The sequence below is a fragment of the Cryptotermes secundus genome, unplaced genomic scaffold, assembly GCF_002891405.2.
Source record: "Cryptotermes secundus unplaced genomic scaffold, Csec_1.0 scaffold432, whole genome shotgun sequence".
Lineage (NCBI taxonomy): Eukaryota > Metazoa > Arthropoda > Insecta > Blattodea > Kalotermitidae > Cryptotermes > Cryptotermes secundus.
The window spans coordinates 395250-400767 of record NW_019731270.1 but is presented as its reverse complement, the minus strand read 5'-3'; the positions used below and the strand labels follow the sequence as shown (position 1 = coordinate 400767).

The window sequence follows — 5518 nt, the reverse complement described above, 5'->3', positions numbered from 1 at the left end:
AGCAGGCGGCGCCAAACCACCGCGCGTACTTTTCAGGCTTCAGTCGTATGCACAACGTTAGCTTCGCGTCGCTGAAACTCGTTCTTCCTCATTGATTGAGACAGTTTTTATTGTTATCATGTTCCCAGTATATAACAATTAGGGCTCTCTACAGAGTTGCCTGTCGTTTCGGTGTCAGTAGATGGGATGAAATAGGGGGTTTCAGCTTTCAGTGAAACCTTATGATGAAAATATGCTGAAATATTTGGAGCACGAGTTCATTCTAAATAATATTTAACCATTAGCTTCATACCACACAGGAGGCTCGGTGAGAGGCATTTATAAAGACCAGTAGGTTAAAGAGGTTTAGGGAAATACTCTCTGCTTTATTTTATGATCATGAAATATACAAATACGTACTCTCTGTGGGCAAAACATAGTCTATTTCATTGCTAGAGCGGGTGTTAAATATTGTAATGTGGATGGCCAGAGCGTTGCTAGGTAACGGACCGGTAAGCACCCCGCGATCAAATACACAAAGGCAACAGTTGGAGATGTATCTCAGTGGAGGAATGTTATTGCGCTTTGCTAGGCAGTAGCGTACCAATGAAGACGCTGACTAGGAATCACGTGACTTGTTCTGTGTAAGATCTTCCTTATGCCAAAGTATAACTGTGTTTTCTGTGCGTGGTCCGTGCGGAGGCAGTATAACGAGAATAACACCAGCAGTTCAGTTCAGTTCTCTATAGTAGACACGGGAATTTCGTAAAAGACGTATGAAGACTTGAAGTGTTAATTGAAGACTTTGTGTGTTATAATTACAGTAATCTTGAAAGTGTTACAATTATTTGTAGTTACAACTAGTGAAGATCCCATAAACCGATTCACCAGTCCAAACCCATGCCATAGCCACAAAAGCACTTGACAATGTAATACTTGACATGTTTTAAACAAACAATATAAATTCAGACGAATGTAAGTTTTCGCAGTTACCAAATGTCTCTTCTCAGCGACATTGCATTCGTAATTTGTTTCTAGGTTAATTTATAGCAGATGAAGTATATTGCTGAGCTAATCAGATCACATATCCGCGCCTTCTGTGGCGCCAAATGCCTTCTCCCACTCGAACACTGGGATACTGTGTTCGAACCCCACTCGAAGCATGGATATATGTGTGCGTTTTTTCTGTGATTGTGTTCTCCTATGTAGGTAGCGACCTTGCGATTGGTTGATCCTCCTCCAAAGGAGTCCTACTAACTGTAAGCTTCATAATTTCAAATTAATTGTGAATTGGAATAAGCCAGAGGGTTTAATATTTCAAAGGAAGAAGAAGAAATTGTATTGAACATATACAAGTTAAAGTACAGATAGGCGTATTAAACTGTAAATAAATGTCCTTCCCTTATTGGCTGGTTGCCGATACCTGGCGTAAGGAAATTGTGTGGTGTTGGAATGTAAATAAATAGTTATCGATGTAGGAGTCTTGGTACAGTCAGTCTGTATGGATTATGCGTTTTGTGTCTAATACATTCCGTCATCTCCTGCGGATTCAAAGTATGGGTATGCTGTTATCGCGTATATTCAGTTCATGGTGTCTGACAATAAATATTGTGTCGTATTGGCTCTATGCAGGAACTGTTGAGCCACAGAGGCCTCGGGGCACGCGCGCAACATGAGAGTTGCGGATTGTATCGGCGCGTTGCTAGGCGACAACCCTGTGAACGCTTGGATGGCGCAGCAGGAAGTGAGAGTGACGTCACATACCCCACTTATCCCGTAACTACGCAGCGTTCGTTAAACACCCCTCCCCGCTAGGCTGTGCTTGCTGCGTCTCCTTTTGGTTCGGCTACTCCTCTTGCAGCGACTGTTCTCTGGTCGTTACTTCCACAATATTTTCTAGCTATAATTGTGGATGTGTTCAAAACAGAAATGGTTATATCACTGCTGCCTGGTGAAGACTGATGTAATTAAGTTACAGCGGGTATGTATGTATGTGTGTGTGTGTGTCATTTGATGGAAATCAGTTGCTGCTTCGTGACTTCATAACATATTTATTCTTCCGTATAGTATTTATATAAATCACATGTGCTTACGTGAGATCTAGCTTCATATTATCCTTCCTTCTACACCAAGGTTTCCTGTGTGGTGTGTCACCCTCAGGTTTTCTGAATAAAAATTTTCTGGTCATATCGTATCTGTCTCATGCCTGATAATCCCTCGCCTGTTTTTGAGTTCTTGATGATACTAAAATTTGACGAAATGTACAAAACATGAAGCTTTTCTTAATCTCTGTCTCCATTGTCGTCTTAGACCGCATCAATTCGTCTCTTAAACATTATTGTCAATTTGTTGTATAAAATTTTCATAAATTATATTACAGTTACTCAAATTTTGTATTGTGGCATGCAGACTCGCTGTTAGTCGGCTGTGCAGTGGCCCTCACTAGGCCCGCAAACGACAACAGAGTAATGGTGTTTTCTGCATGGTCCGCTAAACAACACTTGACCAGAAACAGAGTAGCGGTGTTTCCTCTGAGGTCCGTACCGAAATGCTGTAAGCAGGACAATTTGTGAGAGTTAGTGGAATTATTTGGCTTGTGAGGGAGTAATATAACCGCTGGAGTTCAGTCGTTGTGAGCTGTTACTGCGAGTAGCTGGTAGCTGAAGCACGGGGATAGTTCGGGAATCCAGAGTAAAGGGAACGTTCGCCGTTGGAAGCCGTTACCAGGAAACTGGTGAAGACAGAGTAGGCTGAGAAGACTTAAGTGTGTGCTGTAATGAATTTGCACAGTGTGAATTATCAATAGTGCTAGAGTTTCTTGTAGTTACGTATTGTATGTATAAATATTCAGTAAATCTAGTTACCAGTCCAAACCCCATCTTATAATCACACTCCATAAAATCGTGGCAATATTAACAAGTTTCTTTTTACTGTGATTATCATTACAATTATTAGTGGTGGTGGTGTTAGTATAGTACGTTTTCCCACCTGGGCATACAATTATAACAAAACAATTAATTTATTCAAGAACAGTACATCTTGATGCAACACTTTTCCTGTTTTGCTTTAAACTTTATGGTTTAATCTCCTCTGAAATAAAAGACGCTGGCATTCTAGTGGTTTCTGTATTTTATTGCAAGTAGGCTCACTCAGGCTTTATATTTCTTTCTCGTGACTCCCTGGGACCACCTCTCTCTTGTAGTGCTGATACGATGTGGACACTGTGCCTCTAATTTCCCTAGTGAGCGTTGTATATTTTCTTATTTGCCCTCGTGTTTTCCGGACCAAGGTTGGAAACGTGAGTGAACAGCAAGGTCTTTCTTCCGATACATTATACTTGTAGGATTCACGTGCCTGCTTTTATTTCTTTGTCCAGTGTAAGTTATACGGCTCACTAATCTAGGTTTATATTTGTAGCAATATCTACGTGTTTTAGTGGATAAAAGGTGAAAAGGTAAAACTTTCCCTAGGCCGTGAAAGCCCATGGGGTTGTGAGACGTCGAGGCTTCCACATTTTCTCTAGACTGTCGGCTCACATGGCGGTGAGGTTGTCAGCCTTTACNGATGCTTACACTCTCCCCCCCCCCCCCCCCCAGTAAGATCCCCGGTACTCATTTCTGTTTAGAAGCTGAGTCGGCCCCAGGGTCATAGTGCGGCTGGAAGGATTAAGAAAATTGAAAGAATCCACATCATCCGGCTTGCAGCATAGTGGTGCATGTTGTAGTTTGCTTTGTGTTTGAATTATACGTGTAATATTCGGCATGCAGCAAAAAGACTTCTTGACTCAGTCTCGAGGCATAGCCCTGCATTTTGTCGATTTTCCACGTTAAAATACAATTTAGTATAATATTATTAATAATATCAATATAATAATAATATTAATAATATACAATATGTGTATTAATAATATTATAATTAATTAATCAATATAATTAATAATATATAATACATATTAATAAGGGGCACGCGGTAGCGTAGTCGGTTGAGGCACTATGCTACAAGTCGAGAGGTCGCGGGTTCAAGTCCCGATGAGGTCATTGGATTTTTTCAATTGACCTAATCCCTCCAGCCGCACTACGGCCCTGGGGTCTACTCAGCCTCTAATAGAAATGAATACCAGGAATATTCTTGGAATATTCTTTGGGGTAAAGGTGCGTAGGGCTGACAACCTTGCCGCCATCTATGAGCCGATTGTTTCACAACCCTATGGGCCTGTCACAGGGTTACCTTTACTCTTTTTTTTTTACTTTTTTAATATGTATTAATAATATTATATTGTATATTTAGTATAAGCCTTTGAAACTTTTTGTTTATACTCTGTGGTCATAGCAACCATGTAACTGAGTTACTTTTTTCATATACACGACCCTTGTATTGTCAGTGTAATACTAATATCATCGTTTATAAATGCATTATTATTGAGCAGATAGAACTCTAATGCAACTAGTATTGTCAGTACACCAGCTGAAAGAAGAGTTCATCAATCGGATGAATTAGCCAGTCTCTTGCCTCCCCCCCCGCCCTAGGGATAACTACTTTATAAGTAGCTGGATCAACACAAACTTTCACTGCAGTGTCGTATCACGGCCTTATGTTCCATTAACTAGTTTTTATTATGCCCGCTAACGGCCATACAATGTTGAAGACACCGGTTCTTGTCCCCTGACCGAAGTTAAATGACATTTGGCGTGGTTAGTACTTAGGTGGGTGACCGCTTGGGAACACCACGTGCTGTTGTTATATAAAGTTTTTTCCCCCCCCCGATCACAGTCGTTTCGCGGTGTAAGGCATGAATTTTCTTCGCTCGCTCGAACGCTGGGATCGTGGTTTCGAATCCCATTCAAGTCATGGATGTCTGTGTGTTCCTTTATTCTGTGTTTGTGTTGCTCTGTGTGTAGGTAGAGGCCTTGCGACGGGCTGACTCATCGTCAAAGAAGTCCTACCGACTGTGTAAGATTAAGAAACTGAAAAATGACCAAGGCTCAACAAAGGGCTGTGGAGCCATGGATACTCGTAGATAGATAGATAGATAGATAGATAGATAGATAGACAGACAGACAGACAGACAGACAGACAGATAGATAGATACACGTAGGTAGGTAGTTTTTGGTTTAGGATGGTGGGGAACAAGACGACTTCCTTCGTGGCGAAAATGATGGTTACGTTTGATCTATATAGCTTATAATGGAAAGTTCCAGTCTCTAGCTGCAGTGTCAGTTGGTGCGACAGCCTCTTTTAGCCATGACGTGTGTCGTTATGAATAATATAAAATCTTTATTCTGACACCCCTCAAATTTCTTGAGTCTGGCTTGCTTACTTTTTCCATTTGTAACGAACAAAAATATGTTCACACTGTTATTTCGTCGTTACAAAACCACAAAATGTGTAATGAGGATAGCAATATGTTTGATGCTCAGAAGACTTGTCGCCAATCGACGCTGTATGGGAAACCACATCATTTCGAGTCTAGAGCCGGAATTTAATAAGAATTGAGAGTAACTCATTGTTGGTTTCTTGTGGTGCACAAACTTATACACTC

At 40.9% G+C, this 5518-nt stretch overlaps 1 pseudogene; it reads left to right on the top strand.

The window, feature by feature from the left end:
* Positions 1-4600: 4600 nt before the first annotated feature.
* LOC111866796 lies at positions 4601-4719 on the top strand (annotated as a pseudogene).
* Positions 4720-5518: the final 799 nt, after the last annotated feature.